The 17503-nt window shown below is 47.6% G+C and overlaps 1 long non-coding RNA gene across 1 annotated transcript in view; it reads left to right on the top strand.

The window, feature by feature from the left end:
* The window catches only part of LOC134947762 (uncharacterized), a 276093-nt gene extending 258807 nt beyond the window's left edge, over positions 1-17286 (top strand). The window contains exon 3 of the long non-coding RNA XR_010182755.1: positions 16391-17286. This is a non-coding gene — a long non-coding RNA (uncharacterized LOC134947762). The remainder of the gene's footprint in view (positions 1-16390) is intronic.
* The last annotated feature ends 217 nt before the right edge of the window (positions 17287-17503 follow it).

Consider the following 17503-nt stretch of genomic DNA (forward strand, 5'->3'; position numbering starts at 1 on the left):
CAACTCTTTCCTAGGCAGGCTACGCTTTGTATCACCGCTTTCCAGAATACGCACACAGCTGAAAACCTCTTACGGCAACTGAGGAAGATCATCGCTGAATGGCTTACCCCAATTGGACTCTCCTGTGGATTTGTGGCATCGGACAACGCCAGCAATATTGTGTGTGCATTAAATCTGGGCCAATTCCAGCACGTCCCATGTTTTGCACATACCTTGAATTTGGTGGTGCAGAATTTTTTAAAAAACGACAGGGGCGTGCAAGAGATGCTGTCGGTGGCCAGAAGAATTGCGGGACACTTTCGGCGTACAGGCACCACGTACAGAAAACTGGAGCACCACCAAAAACTACTGAACCTGCCCTGCCATCATCTGAAGCAAGAAGTGGTAACGAGGTGGAATTCAACCCTCTATATGCTTCAGAGGTTGGAGGAGCAGCAAAAGGCCATTCAAGCCTATACAATTGAGCACGATATAGTAGGTGGAATGCACCTGTCTCAAGTGCAGTGGAGAATGATTTCAACGTTGTGCAAGGTTCTGATGCCCTTTGAACTTGCCACACGTGAAGTCAGTTCAGACACTGCCAGCCTGAGTCAGGTCATTCCCCTCATCAGGCTTTTGCAGAAGAAGCTGGAGGCATTGAAGAAGGAGCTAAAAGGGAGCGATTCCGCTAGGCATGTGGGACTTGTGGATGCAGCCCTTAATTCGCTTAACAAGGATTCACGGGTGGTCAATCTGTTGAAATCAGAGCACTACATTTTGGCCACCGTGCTCGATCCTAGATTTAAAGCCTACCTTGGATCTCTCTTTCCGGCAGAAACAGGTCTGCTGGGGTTGAAAGACCTGCTGGTGACAAAATTGTCAAGTCAAGCGGAACGCGACCTGTCAACATCTCCTCCTTCACATTCTCCCGCAACTGGGGGTGCGAGGAAAAGGCTCAGAATTCCGAGCCCACCCGCTGGCGGTGATGCAGGGCAGTCTGGAGCGACTGCTGATGCTGACATCTGGTCCGGACTGAAGGACCTGACAACGATTACGGACATGTCGTCTACTGTCACTGCATATGATTCTCTCAACATTGATAGAATGGTGGAGGATTATATGAGTGACCGCATCCAAGTAGGCACGTCACACAGTCCGTACTTATACTGGCAGGAAAAAGAGGCAATTTGGAGGCCCTTGCACAAACTGGCTTTATTCTACCTAAGTTGCCCTCCCACAAGTGTGTACTCCGAAAGAGTGTTTAGTGCCGCCGCTCACCTTGTCAGCAATCGGCGTACGAGGTTACATCCAGAAAATGTGGAGAAGATGATGTTCATTAAAATGAATTATAATCAATTCCTCCGCGGAGACATTGACCAGCAGCAATTGCCTCCACAAAGTACACAGGGAGCTGAGATGGTGGATTCCAGTGGGGACGAATTGATAATCTGTGAGGAGGGGGATGTACACGGTGATATATCGGAGGGTGAAGATGAGGTGGACATCTTGCCTCTGTAGAGCCAGTTTGTGCAAGGAGAGATTAATTGCTTCTTTTTTGGGGGGGGTCCAAACCAACCCGTCATATCAGTCACAGTCGTGTGGCAGACCCTGTCACTGAAATGATGGGTTGGTTAAAGTGTGCATGTCCTGTTTTGTTTATACAACATAAGGGTGGGTGGGAGGGCCCAAGGACAATTCCATCTTGCACCTCTTTTTTCTTTTCTTTTTCTTTGCATCATGTGCTGATTGGGGAGGGTTTTTTTGGAAGGGACATCCTGCGTGACACTGCAGTGCCACTCCTAGATGGGCCCGGTGTTTGTGTCGGCCACTAGGGTCGCTAATCTTACTCACACAGTCAGCTACCTCATTGCGCCTCTTTTTTTCTTTGCGTCATGTGCTGTTTGGGGAGGGTTTTTTGGAAGGGACATCCTGCGTGACACTGCAGTGCCACTCCTAGATGGGCCCGGTGTTTGTGTCGGCCACTAGGGTCGCTAATCTTACTCACACAGCTACCTCATTGCGCCTCTTTTTTTCTTTGCGTCATGTGCTGTTTGGGGAGGGTTTTTTGGAAGGGACATCCTGCGTGACACTGCAGTGCCACTCCTAGATGGGCCCGGTGTTTGTGTCGGCCACTAGGGTCGCTAATCTTACTCACACAGCTACCTCATTGCGCCTCTTTTTTTCTTTGCGTCATGTGCTGTTTGGGGAGGGTTTTTTGGAAGGGACATCCTGCGTGACACTGCAGTGCCACTCCTAGATGGGCCCGGTGTTTGTGTCGGCCACTAGGGTCGCTAATCTTACTCACACAGCTACCTCATTGCGCCTCTTTTTTTCTTTGCGTCATGTGCTGTTTGGGGAGGGTTTTTTGGAAGGGCCATCCTGCGTGACACTGCAGTGCCACTCCTAGATGGGCCCGGTGTTTGTGTCGGCCACTAGGGTCGCTAATCTTACTCACACAGCTACCTCATTGCGCCTCTTTTTTTCTCTGCGTCATGTGCTGTTTGGGGAGGGTTTTTTGGAAGGGCCATCCTGCGTGACACTGCAGTGCCACTCCTAGATGGGCCCGGTGTTTGTGTCGGCCACTAGGGTCGCTAATCTTACTCACACAGCTACCTCATTGCGCCTCTTTTTTTCTTTGCGTCATGTGCTGTTTGGGGAGGGTTTTTTGGAAGGGCCATTCTGCGTGACACTGCAGTGCCACTCCTAGATGGGCCCGGTGTTTGTGTCGGCCACTAGGGTCGCTAATCTTACTCACACAGCTACCTCATTGCGCCTCTTTTTTTCTTTGCGTCATGTGCTGTTTGGGGAGGGTTTTTTGGAAGGGACATCCTGCGTGACACTGCAGTGCCACTCCTAGATGGGCCCGGTGTTTGTGTCGGCCACTAGGGTCGCTTATCTTACTCACACAGCGACCTCGGTGCAAATTTTAGGACTAAAAATAATATTGTGAGGTGTGAGGTATTCAGAATAGACTGAAAATGAGTGTAAATTATGGTTTTTGAGGTTAATAATACTTTGGGATCAAAATGACCCCCAAATTCTATTATTTAAGCTGTTTTTTGTGTTTTTTGAATAAAACACCCGAATCCAAAACACACCCGAATCCGACAAAAAAAATTCGGTGAGGTTTTGCCAAAACGCGTTCGAACCCAAAACACGGCCGCGGAACCGAACCCAAAACCAAAACACAAAACCCGAAAAATTTCAGGCGCTCATCTCTACAGGAGACATTGCATAATGTGCATCAATTTGAGCATATACATCCTATGGAATACTTGCCCATACTTGCCTACTCTCCCGGAATGGCCGGGAGGCTCTCGAAAATCGAGTGACCCTCCCGGCCCCCCAGAAGAGCAGGCAAGTCTCCCGATTTCGGGGGTCCCCCCCTGCCCAGCCGCCGACTTAGAGAGTAAAATGGGCGGTCCAGGCAGGCGATGACGCGATTCTTGTTGAATCGTGTCATCATAGTCACGTCCCCTGCTGGACAATACCGGTAATAGCGGCATTACACAGCGGGGGGCGTGGCTTACATGACGCGCCCTGCCGCCACGCCCCGTTCCGCCTCCATCACGCCTCTCGCCCGCCCCCCTCTGCACTGCACGTCGGAGCCCGCCCCCCTGCTGAGCCAACCTGGCTGCTCTCTCTGCCTACTTTTGAAAAAGCATTTCAGGGAGATGTGAAAGTACCACCTATCAGCGTGGACGTGCACGGCTACAACTGAGTGGCGTGTCATAAAAATGACTTAAATCCAAATGTAAATGAGCCGCAAAGTTTGTAAGATCTACTTGTTGAAGAAAAGACCCTGATATTTTTCAGGAATTGTTTGTGTATTGTGTTTTACAAGAGGTTCCATATACTGTAAGTGGCAAAGAGAAACCTTAGTTAAAATTAGTGATGAGCGGGTTCGGTTTCTCGGAAACCGAACCCCCCCGAACTTCACCCTTTTTACACGGGTCCGAGCCATACTCTGATTCTCCCGTATGGCTCGAGTAACCCGAGCGCGCCCGAACGTCATCATCCCGCTGTCGGATTCTTGCGAGATTCGGATTCTATATAAGCAGCCGCGCGTCGCCGCCATTTTCCCTTGTGCATTGGAAATGTTAGGGAAAGGACGTGGCTGGCGTCCTCTCCGTTATTGTTGAACTTGATTGTGCTGTGCACTATTGCTTAATTGTGAGGAGGGCTGGGGAGCAGCTGTATATAGGAGGAGTACAGTGCAGAGTTTTGCTGATCAGTGACCACCAGTTATCCGTCCTCTGCCTGAAAAAAACGTTCCATATCTGTGCTCACAGTGTGCTGCATATATCTGAGCTCACACTGCTTAATTGTGGGGACTGGGGAGCAGCTGTATTATATAGCATGAGTACAGTGCAGAGTTTTGCTGACAGTGACCACCAGTATACGTTGTCTGCCTGAAAAACACTCCATATCTGTGCTCAGCGTGCTGCTTTATTGTGGGGACTGGGGACCGCCAGTATAATATTATATAGGAGGAGTACAGTGCAGAGTTTTGCTGACCAGTGACCACCAGTATATAATATATAGCATTACGGTACAGTAGGCCACTGCTGTACCTACCTCTGTGTCGTCATTAAGTATACTATCCATCTACATTCTATACCTGTGGTGCATTTTAGTTTTGCAGTTTGCTGACACAGTGACCACCAGTATACTATATATAGCAGTACGGAAGGCCACTGCTGTACCTACCTCTGTGTCGTCATTCATTAAGTATACTATCCATCTACATTCTATACCTGTGGTGCATTTTAGTTTTGCAGTTTGCTGACACAGTGACCACCAGTATACTATATATAGCAGTACGGAAGGCCACTGCTGTACCTACCTCTGTGTCATCATTCATTAAGTATACTATCCATCTACATTCTATACCTGTTGTGCATTTTAGTTTTGCAGTTTGCTGACACAGTGACCACCAGTATACTATATATAGCAGTACGGAAGGCCACTGCTGTACCTACCTCTGTGTCGTCATTCATTAAGTATACTATCCATCTACATTCTATACCTGTGGTGCATTTTAGTTTTGCAGTTTGCTGACACAGTGACCACCAGTATATATAGCAGTACGGTACGGAAGGCCACTGCTGTACCTACCTTTGTGTCGTCATTAAGTATACTATCCATCTACATTCTATACCTGTGGTGCATTTTAGTTTTGCAGTTTGCTGACACAGTGACCACCAGTATACTATATATAGCAGTACGGAAGGGCACTGCTGTACTTACCTCTGTGTCGTCATTAAGTATACTGTCCATCTACATTCTATACCTGTGGTGCGCCTCTTTTTTTCTTTGCATCATGTGCTGTTTGGGGACAATTTTTTTGAAGTGCCATCCTGCCTGACACTGCAGTGCCACTCCTAGATGGGCCAGGTGTTTGTGTCGGCCACTTGTGTCGCTTAGCTTAGTCACACAGCGACCTTGGTGCGCCTCTTTTTTTCTTTGCATCATGTGCTGTTTGGGGACTATTTTTTTGAAGTGCCATCCTGCCTGACACTGCAGTGCCACTCCTAGATGGGCCAGGTGTTTGTGTCGGCCACTTGTTTCGCTTAGCTTAGTCACACAGCGACCTTGGTGCGCCTCTTTTTTTCTTTACATCATGTGCTGTTTGGGGACTATTTTTTTGAAGTGCCATCCTGCCTGACACTGCAGTGCCACTCCTAGATGGGCAGGTGTTTGTGTCGGCCACTTGTGTCGCTTAGCTTAGCTATCCAGCGACCTCGGTGCAAATTTTAGGACTAAAAATAATATTGTGAGGTGTGAGGTGTTCAGAAAAGACTGGAAATGAGTGGAAATTATGGTTATTGAGGTTAATAAAACTATGGGATCAAAATGACCCCCAAATTCTATGATTTAAGCTGTTTTTTAGGGTTTTTTGTAAAAAACACCCGAATCCAAAACACACCCGAATCCGACAAAAAAATTTCGGTGAGGTTTTGCCAAAACGCGTCCGAATCCAAAACACGGCCGCAGAACCGAATCCAAAACCAAAACACAAAACCCGAAAAATGTCCGGTGCACATCACTAGTTAAAATGCATGTAGCCATAGGGATCATTATAACAATGCAGGTAAATGGCACTGATGAACTCTTTTGAATGTATGTATCTCTGATTTATGTTTTTACCCCAAGAATGTAAAGTAAAATCAGGGATATTGCTGGGAGTGAGGGAGATTGCTACTATTTCAGGGAGTCTCCTGCAGAATGAGGGAGGGTAGGCAACTTTGGAGCATATGCTAAAAGGGACAATTAAGTAGCTGAAGCAACCACAGGGAATACAGAGACTAGGGGACCCCTCTGCAATATTTGCACACCCTGGGCCTTTTGATTCCTTGCAATCATAAAAGCACTATCCTGTGCTTTTACCATACAGTAGATAGATGGTTTTGATGCGCAATGAATCGCTAATGCAGACCCACTAGTTTGACATTCCTACAGTAGCGATGTCTGCAACTATGAGACACAAATGTACAATAGTGGCAACCATCTCCATACTGGAATCAAATGGAAAAAGCATTTGCATCCCAACATAATGTGTATTTTACAAAACTGATTTTTTTTGTGGCATTCACTAAACACCACTCATTTGGGATCCGGTCTCTAGGTCTACAGTAACTAGGTTGACACTATCTAGGTCGACCACTATTGGTCAACAGTAACTAGGTCGACAGGGTTTCTAGGTCAACAGGGTCTCTATGTAGACATGTTCTAGGTCGACAGGTCAAAAGGTCAACATGAGTTTTTCACAATTTTTTTCTTTTTTTTTTACTTTTTCATACTTAACGATCCACGTGGACTACAATTGGAACGGTAATCTGAGCCGAGCGAAGTGGTAGCGGAGCGAGGCACCTTGCCCGAAGCATGGTGAGCAAAGCGAGCCATGCGAGTGGACACGGTGCACTAATTGGGGTTCCCGCTCACTCTACAAAGAAAACGACACCTAAAAAACCTCATGTTGACCTGTCGACCTAGACCATGTCGACCTAAAGACCCCGTCGACCTAGAGACCCTGTCGACCTAGTTACTGTCGACCAATAGTGGTCGACCTAGTTACTATCTACCTTCCATACCACACCCACTCATTTTCAGTGGCGCTGAGGGGCAAATGAGAGGACCCTGTTGCAGCAGCCTCTCTCCCAAGCAAAGCACGCACACTGCTTTGTGCTGCGCTGGGTAGTGAGGCAGCTTCACGACCGCACAGAAACTTTTTTTTTCAATTTTCCCTAAGGAGGGGTACTGGCCACACCTCCCTGCATTGACCACGCCCTCACCGGGTGACTAGACCCAGCCCCTGCTCACTTTGCACTAATTAGCATAGTAAGAATCTGCAGATGAAGAATGAATGAATGAATGAATGAATGAAATAAAACATTATAAAGGGGATCAGTACGTATAACCACCGGACAGAATCCCGGCGGTCGGAATCCCGGCGGGTCGGAATACCGACACCGGGATCCTGACCGGCACAATCCCGACAGGGGGACGAGCGCAACGCAGCCCCTTGTGGGCTCGCTGCACTCGCTCTGTGGGTGTTGTGGACACCCACAGAGGGAGAATATGTCGGGATTGTGCCGATCGGGATCCCGGTGTCGGTATTTCGACCGCCGAGATTCCATCCAGCGGGATCTTGACCGCATACCTTATAAAGTATGTTGTGCAAAGAATGGCAATCCTGACTTGAATGGAAAATTCATCATGCAATAGTCAGATTTGCTGGTCAGTTCCTTATTGCTGTTCTTGTTGTGATGTTGTAGATAAATGAAATTAATTTATTTAGAAACATTGTAGCCATTGGTCTGCATAATTTAAACAGACCAAAAAAATATCTTTATTTTCTAATGATAGGACACTTTTTACCATACTTGCCAATATTCTGGCTGCCCCATCCGGGTGAAGGCAGCCAGTTCGGCACAGCGGGGGGCATGGTGGGGGTGACTGATGGTGTATAGGGGCATGGTCGCACAATTACAACATCATGGCCCCACCCCTGCAATGCCAAGTTACCAGTGTTGTGAGGCATTGGGTGGGTCCACTATGATGCGTTTCAGCTTGACTCGGGTTATCGGACCCCCCGGAACGCCCACCTCTGACAGTGTCATGAGGGGTTTGCTGAGGATGTGGGTGAACTGCGCCTGGCTGAGAGACTTGGTCACCCAATTTTTGTGAGCCTCCCGGCCGTTCCAGTAGAGTAGGCAAGTATGCTTCTTGCAAGCATATTACTTAGTTTCTATTGAGAAAGTTTGAGAAAGTAGCCACTTTATGAGATACACCTGCTTATTAATGCAAATATATTGTCATCAAACCATGTGGCAGCAAATCAGTGCTTAATAGCATGCAGAAATGGTCAAGAGGTTCAGTTGTTGTTCATACTAAACATTAGAGATGAGCGGGTTCGGTTCCTCGGAATCCGAACCCGCCCGAACTTCAGTTTTTTTTACACGGGTCCGAGCGACTCGGATCTTCCCGCCTTGCTCGGTTAACCCGAGCGCGCCCGAACGTCATCATCACGCTGTCGGATTCTCGCGAGGCTCGGATTCTATCGCGAGACTTGGATTCTATATAAGGAGCCGCGCGTCGCCGCCATTTTTCACATGTGCATTGAGATTCATAGGGAGAGGACGTGGCTGGCGTCCTCTCCGTTTATAGAGATTCGAGAAGAGAGTGAGACAGAGAGAGACACGGTAGTAATTTGGGGAGCATTAGGAGGAGTACTACTACTACTAGTACTTGCTGAAGTGATAGAGAGAGATAGTGTGACTGTATTATCTGACTTGTGGGGGAGACACTGACAGTGGGGAGCAGTTAGAGTCTGAGAGCAGGACTCAGGACTCAGGAGTACATATAACGTACAGTGCACACTTTTGCTGCCAGAGTGCCAGTCACACTGCCATTGTTTGTGACCACACTGACCACCAGTATAATATATATTGTGATTGTCTGCTTAGGACTCAGGAGTACTACTTGCAAGTTGCTGATAGTGTGACCAGTGACCTGACCACCAGTTTAATAATCACCACCAGTTTATGAGTTTAATATATATTATATATATATATAATTGTATATAATACATATTTATAATATTGTATACCGCCTAGCACCTACCCGTGTTTTTTTTTTTTTCTTTCTTCTTTATACATACTACTATAGTAGCTTACTGTAGCAGTCTGCGGTGCTGCTGAGCTGACAGTGTCCAGCAGGTCCGTCATCAGTCATTACATAATAAATATATAATATATACCTGTCCGGCTGCAGTACTAGTGATATTATATATACATATATATTGATTTCATCTCATTATCATCCAGTCTATATTATCAGCAGACACAGTACGTTAGTCCACGGCTGTAGCTACCTCTGTGTCGGCACTCGGCAGTCCATCCATAATTGTATACCACCTACCAGTGGTTGTTTTTTTTTTCTTTCTTCTTTATACATACTACTATAGTAGCTTACTGTAGCAGTCTGCGGTGCTGCTGAGCTGACAGTGTCCAGCAGGTCCGTCATCAGTCATTACATAATAAATATATAATATATACCTGTCCGGCTGCAGTACTAGTGATATTATATATATATATATATATATATATATATATTGATTTCATCTCATTATCATCCAGTCTATATTAGCAGCAGACACAGTACGGTAGTCCACGGCTGTAGCTACCTCTGTGTCGGCACTCGGCAGTCCATCCATAAGTATACTAGTATCCATCCATCTCCATTGTTTACCTGAGGTGCCTTTTAGTTGTGCCTATTAAAATATGGAGAACAAAAATGTTGAGGTTCCGAAATTAGGGAAAGATCAAGATCCACTTCCACCTCGTGCTGAAGCTGCTGCCACTAGTCATGGCCGAGACAATGAAATGCCAGCAACGTCGTCTGCCAAGGCCGATGCCCAATGTCATAGTACAGAGCATGTAAAATCCAAAACACCAAATATCAGTAAAAAAAGGACTCCAAAACCTAAAATAAAATTGTCGGAGGAGAAGCGTAAACTTGCCAATATGCCATTTACCACACGGAGTGGCAAGGAACGGCTGAGGCCCTGGCCTATGTTCATGGCTAGTGGTTCAGCTTCACATGAGGATGGAAGCACTCAGCCTCTCGCTAGAAAAATGAAAAGACTCAAGCTGGCAAAAGCACCGCAAAGAACTGTGCGTTCTTCGAAATCCCAAATCCACAAGGAGAGTCCAATTGTGTCGGTTGCGATGCCTGACCTTCCCAACACTGGACGTGAAGAGCATGCGCCTTCCACCATTTGCACGCCCCCTGCAAGTGCTGGAAGGAGCACCCGCAGTCCAGTTCCTGATAGTCAGATTGAAGATGTCAGTGTTGAAGTACACCAGGATGAGGAGGATATTGGTGTTGCTGGCGCTGGGGAGGAAATTGACCAGGAGGATTCTGATGGTGAGGTGGTTTGTTTAAGTCAGGCACCCGGGGAGACACCTGTTGTCCGTGGGAGGAATATGGCCATGGACATGCCTGGTGAAAATACCAAAAAAATCAGCTCTTCGGTGTGGAAGTATTTCAACAGAAATGCGGACAACAGGTGTCAAGCCGTGTGTTGCCTTTGTCAAGCTGTAATAAGTAGGGGTAAGGACGTTAACCACCTCAGAACATCCTCCCTTATACGTCACCTGCAGCGCATTCATAATAAGTCAGTGACAAGTTCAAAAACTTTGGGTGACAGCGGAAGCAGTCCACTGACCAGTAAATCCCTTCCTCTTGTAACCAAGCTCACGCAAACCACCCCACCAACTCCCTCAGTGTCAATTTCCTCCTTCCCCAGGAATGCCAATAGTCCTGCAGGCCATGTCACTGGCAATTCTGACGAGTCCTCTCCTGCCTGGGATTCCTCCGATGCATCCTTGCGTGTAACGCCTACTGCTGCTGGCGCTGCTATTGTTGCTGCTGGGAGTCGATGGTCATCCCAGAGGGGAAGTCGTAAGCCCACTTGTACTACTTCCAGTAAGCAATTGACTGTCCAACAGTCCTTTGCGAGGAAGATGAAATATCACAGCAGTCATCCTGCTGCAAAGCGGATAACTGAGGCCTTGACAACTATGTTGGTGTTAGACGTGCGTCCGGTATCCGCCGTTAGTTCACAGGGAACTAGACAATTTATTGAGGCAGTGTGCCCCCGTTACCAAATACCATCTAGGTTCCACTTCTCTAGGCTGGCGATACCGAGAATGTACACGGACGTCAGAAAAAGACTCACCAGTGTCCTAAAAAATGCAGTTGTACCCAATGTCCACTTAACCACGGACATGTGGACAAGTGGAGCAGGGCAGGGTCAGGACTATATGACTGTGACAGCCCACTGGGTAGATGTATGGACTCCCGCCGCAAGAACAGCAGCGGCGGCACCAGTAGCAGCATCTCGCAAACGCCAACTCTTTCCTAGGCAGGCTACGCTTTGTATCGCCGCTTTCCAGAATACGCACACAGCTGAAAACCTCTTACGGCAACTGAGGAAGATCATCGCGGAATGGCTTACCCCAATTGGACTCTCCTGTGGATTTGTGGCATCGGACAACGCCAGCAATATTGTGTGTGCATTAATTATGGGCAAATTCCAGCACGTCCCATGTTTTGCACATACCTTGAATTTGGTGGTGCAGAATTTTTAAAAAAATGACAGGGGTGTGCAAGAGATGCTGTCGGTGGCCAGAAGAATTGCGGGACACTTTCGGCGTACAGGCACCACGTACAGAAGACTGGAGCACCACCAAAAACAACTGAACCTGCCCTGCCATCATCTGAAGCAAGAAGTGGTAACGAGGTGGAATTCAACCCTCTATATGCTTCAGAGGTTGGAGGAGCAGCAAAAGGCCATTCAAGCCTATACAATTCAGCACGATATAGGAGGTGGAATGCACCTGTCTCAAGCGCAGTGGAGAATGATTTCAACATTGTGCAAGGTTCTGATGCCCTTTGAACTTGCCACACGTGAAGTCAGTTCAGACACTGCCAGCCTGAGTCAGGTCATTCCCCTCATGAGGCTTTTGCAGAAGAAGCTGGAGACATTGAAGGAGGAGCTAACACAGAGCGATTCCGCTAGGCATGTGGCACTTGTGGATGGAGCCCTTAATTCGCTTAACAAGGATTCACGGGTGGTCAATCTGTTGAAATCAGAGCACTACATTTTGGCCACCATGCTCGATCCTAGATTTAAAGCCTACCTTGGATCTCTCTTTCCGGCAGACACAAGTCTGCTGGGGTTCAAAGACATGCTGGTGAGAAAATTGTCAAGTCAAGCGGAACGCGACCTGTCAACATCTCCTCCTTCACATTCTCCCGCAACTGGGGGTGCGAGGAAAAGGCTCAGAATTCCGAGCCCACCCGCTGGCGGTGATGCAGGGCAGTCTGGAGCGAGTGCTGATGCTGACATCTGGTCCGGACTGAAGGACCTGACAACGATTACGGACATGTCGTCTACTGTCACTGCATATGATTCTCTCACCATTGAAAGAATGGTGGAGGATTATATGAGTGACCGCATCCAAGTAGGCACGTCACACAGTCCGTACTTATACTGGCAGGAAAAAGAGGCAATTTGGAGGCCCTTGCACAAACTGGCTTTATTCTACCTAAGTTGCCCTCCCACAAGTGTGTACTCCGAAAGAGTGTTTAGTGCCGCCGCTCACCTTGTCAGCAATCGGCGTACGAGGTTACATCCAGAAAATGTGGAGAAGATGATGTTCATTAAAATGAATTATAATCAATTCCTCCGTGGAGACATTGACCAGCAGCAATTGCCTCCACAAAGTACACAGGGAGCTGAGATGGTGGATTCCAGTGGGGACGAATTGATAATCTGTGAGGAGGGGGATGTACACGGTGATATATCGGAGGATGATGATGAGGTGGACATCTTGCCTCTGTAGAGCCAGTTTGTGCAAGGAGAGATTAATTGCTTCTTTTTAGGTGGGGGTCCAAACCAACCCGTCATTTCAGTCAGTCGTGTGGCAGACCCTGTCACTGAAATGATGGGTTGGTTAAAGTGTGCATGTCCTGTTTATACAACATAAGGGTGGGTGGGAGGGCCCAAGGACAATTCCATCTTGCACCTCTTTTTCTTTAATTTTTCTTTGCGTCATGTGCTGTTTGTGGAGGGTTTTTTGTAAGGGCCATCCTGCGTGACACTGCAGTGCCACTCCTAGATGGGCCAGGTGTTTGTGTCGGCCACTAGGGTCGCTTATCTTACTCACACAGCTACCTCATTGCGCCTTTTTTTTTCTTTGTGTCATGTGCTGTTTGGGGAGGGTTTTTTGGAAGGGACATCCTGCGTGACACTGCAGTGACACTCCTAGATGGGCCCGGTGTTTGTGTCGGCCACTAGGGTCGCTTATCTTACTCACACAGCTACCTCATTGCGCCTCTTTTTTTCTTTGCGTCATGTGCTGTTTGGGGAGGGTTTTTTGGAAGGGACATCCTGCGTGACACTGCAGTGCCACTCCTAGATGGGCCCGGTGTTTGTGTCGGCCACTAGGGTCGCTTATCTTACTCACACAGCTACCTCATTGCGCCTTTTTTTTTCTTTGTGTCATGTGCTGTTTGGGGAGGGTTTTTTGGAAGGGACATCCTGCGTGACACTGCAGTGCCACTCCTAGATGGGCCCGGTGTTTGTGTCGGCCACTAGGGTCGCTTATCTTACTCACACAGCTACCTCATTGCGCCTCTTTTTTTCTTTGCGTCATGTGCTGTTTGGGGAGGGTTTTTTGGAAGGGCCATCCTGCGTGACACTGCAGTGCCACTCCTAGATGAGCCAGGTGTTTGTGTCGGCCACTAGGGTCGCTTATCTTACTCACACAGCTACCTCATTGCGCCTCTTTTTTTCTTTGCGTCATGTGCTGTTTGGGGAGGGTTTTTTGGAAGGGACATCCTGCGTGACACTGCAGTGCCACTCCTAGATGGGCCAGGTGTTTGTGTCGGCCACTAGGGTCGCTTATCTTACTCACACAGCTACCTCATTGCGCCTCTTTTTTTCTTTGCGTCATGTGCTGTTTGGGGAGGGTTTTTTGGAAGGGACATCCTGCGTGACACTGCAGTGCCACTCCTAGATGGGCCCGGTGTTTGCGTCGGCCACTAGGGTCGCTTATCTTACTCACACAGCTACCTCATTGCGCCTCTTTTTTTCTTTGCGTCATGTGCTGTTTGGGGAGGGTTTTTTGGAAGGGACATCCTGCGTGACACTGCAGTGCCACTCCTAGATGGGCCCGGTGTTTGTGTCGGCCACTAGGGTCGCTTATCTTACTCACACAGCTACCTCATTGCGCCTCTTTTTTTCTTTGCGTCATGTGCTGTTTGGGGAGGGTTTTTTGGAAGGGCCATCCTGCGTGACACTGCAGTGCCACTCCTAGATGGGCCAGGTGTTTGTGTCGGCCACTAGGGTCGCTTATCTTACTCACACAGCTACCTCATTGCGCCTCTTTTTTTCTTTGCATCATGTGCTGTTTGGGGAGGGTTTTTTGGAAGGGCCATCCTGCGTGACACTGCAGTGCCACTCCTAGATGGGCCAGGTGTTTGTGTCGGCCACTAGGGTCGCTTATCTTACTCACACAGCTACCTCATTGCGCCTCTTTTTTTCTTTGCGTCATGTGCTGTTTGGGGAGGGTTTTTTGGAAGGGACATCCTGCGTGACACTGCAGTGCCACTCCTAGATGGGCCAGGTGTTTGTGTCGGCCACTAGGGTCACTTATCTTACTCACACAGCTACCTCATTGCGCCTCTTTTTTTCTTTGTGTCATGTGCTGTTTGGGGAGGGTTTTTTGGAAGGGACATCCTGCGTGACACTGCAGTGCCACTCCTAGATGGGCCCGGTGTTTGTGTCGGCCACTAGGGTCGCTTATCTTACTCACACAGCTTCCTCATTGCGCCTCTTTTTTTCTTTGCGTCATGTGCTGTTTGGGGAGGGTTTTTTGGAAGGGACATCCTGCGTGACACTGCAGTGCCACTCCTAGATGGGCCCGGTGTTTGTGTCGGCCACTAGGGTCGCTTATCTTACTCACACAGCTACCTCATTGCGCCTCTTTTTTTCTTTGCGTCATGTGCTGTTTGGGGAGGGTTTTTTGGAAGGGCCATCCTGCGTGACACTGCAGTGCCACTCCTAGATGGGCCAGGTGTTTGTGTCGGCCACTAGGGTCGCTTATCTTACTCACACAGCTACCTCATTGCGCCTCTTTTTTTCTTTGCGTCATGTGCTGTTTGGGGAGGGTTTTTTGGAAGGGACATCCTGCGTGACACTGCAGTGCCACTCCTAGATGGGCCAGGTGTTTGTGTCGGCCACTAGGGTCGCTTATCTTACTCACACAGCTACCTCATTGCGCCTCTTTTTTTCTTTGCGTCATGTGCTGTTTGGGGAGGGTTTTTTGGAAGGGACATCCTGCGTGACACTGCAGTGCCACTCCTAGATGGGCCCGGTGTTTGTGTTGGCCACTAGGGTCGCTTATCTTACTCACACAGCTACCTCATTGCGCCTCTTTTTTTCTTTGCGTCATGTGCTGTTTGGGGAGGGTTTTTTGGAAGGGACATCCTGCGTGACACTGCAGTGCCACTCCTAGATGGGCCCGGTGTTTGTGTCGGCCACTAGGGTCGCTTATCTTACTCACACAGCTACCTCATTGTGCCTCTTTTTTTCTTTGCGTCATGTGCTGTTTGGGGAGGGTTTTTTGGAAGGGCCATCCTGCGTGACACTGCAGTGCCACTCCTAGATGGGCCAGGTGTTTGTGTCGGCCACTAGGGTCGCTTAGCTTAGTCATCCAGCGACCTCTGTGCAAATTTTAGGACTAAAAATAATATTGTGAGGTGTAAGGTATTCAGAATAGACTGAAAATGAGTGGAAATTATGGTTTTTGAGGTTAATAATACTTTGGGATCAAAATGACCCCCAAATTCTATGATTTAAGCAGTTTTTTAGTGTTTTTTGAAAAAAACACCCGAATCCAAAACACACCCGAATCCGACAAAAAAAATTCGGTGAGGTTTTGCCAAAACGCGGTCGAACCCAAAACACGGCCGCGGAACCGAACACAAAACCAAAACACAAAACCCGAAAAATTTCAAGTGCACATCTCTACTAAACATCAGAGTAGGGAAGAAATGTGTTCTAAGTGACTTTGGCTGTTGTTGGTAGTGCCAGATGGGGTGTTTTAAATATTGCAGAAATTGATGATCTCTCGGGATTTTCATAAACAACAGTCTCTAGTGAGTGCTAGTTATGGGGGAATTAATGCATTGTTATTGAAATAGGTCTGTGGAGATTGGTCAGGCTGGCTCAAGCTGTCAGGAAGTAGACAGTAGATCAATAACAATGTCACAACAGTGGTATACAGAAGAACATCTCTGAAGCACAGCTCATTGAACCATTACTTATGTCTACTAGGAACAGGAAGCTGAGGCTACATTGGGTGCAGGCTCATCAAAACTGGACAGTTCAACATTGGAAAACTATGCCTGGTATGATGAATCTTGATGTCTACTGCAACATGCAAAGGATACGATCAGAATCTGGCATGAATCCATTCTGGCTTATGTCATGGAGTAATGATGTGGGGAATATGTTCATGCCACAAATTCATCCCTTCAATGCCATTTGAGGGTCATTTAAACTCCACAACATACATGAGTATTGTTGATTACCATGTGCATTCCTTTATGGCCACAACATAGCCATCTACATGCTCCCAGCAGGATAGTACACAAAGCACGCATCATCTGAAGCTGGTTCCATGAGCAAGACAACGAGGTCAGTGTTCTACAATGGCCTCCATCATCATCAGATCCCAATCCAATAGATCACCATTGGAATTTTATGTAACAGGAGATTCATAGCATGCATGTGTATTTGTTTCCAGCACCTTGTTGAATCCAAGCCACAATGAATTCAGGCTGTTCTGAGGGGGCAGCTTTAATTCTTATTTTCGAATTCTGCATCATGGATTATATGGATCAGGATTTCATTGTGTATACATTTAGTCTACCGCTTGCAGACAACGCATGTTGCATGATCTGCTGATCTGTCATATACATTAGTATAAAGTCTGTCTTGCGCAAAACATAATTGGGGGGAAATTAAATTAAAATATGATAAGAAGGCTTGTGCACCCCTAACTGAGCAAAAAAGATTCTGTATCTACTAATAACCAATCATGTTTGTGTTCATTTTGTAAACTGTGCTAGAAAATATCAAGTAGAATCTAACTGGTTATTATGCCAATGTTGAATTATTTCTTTTATCTAAACAACAATTGCACAATACAGTATAAAAAAACCCTAATATATGTGTAAATCAGTGCTCGAAGTGGGCCGGTATACACCGGTATTGCATACCGGCACTTCGAGCACTGAAGATCAAATTCTGTGCTGTTCAAGCGGTGGAACCAGCAGCAAATCAGGAGCGGCCACCGGTCCACGGCAGATTTCAAACGGTGGCGGTCATAGGGACCAAAGGCCATCTCCACACCACTGCTGCCCCAGGCCTTCCCCTCACCACCAC

This window comes from Pseudophryne corroboree, chromosome 8 (assembly GCF_028390025.1).
Source record: "Pseudophryne corroboree isolate aPseCor3 chromosome 8, aPseCor3.hap2, whole genome shotgun sequence".
NCBI lineage: Eukaryota > Metazoa > Chordata > Amphibia > Anura > Myobatrachidae > Pseudophryne > Pseudophryne corroboree.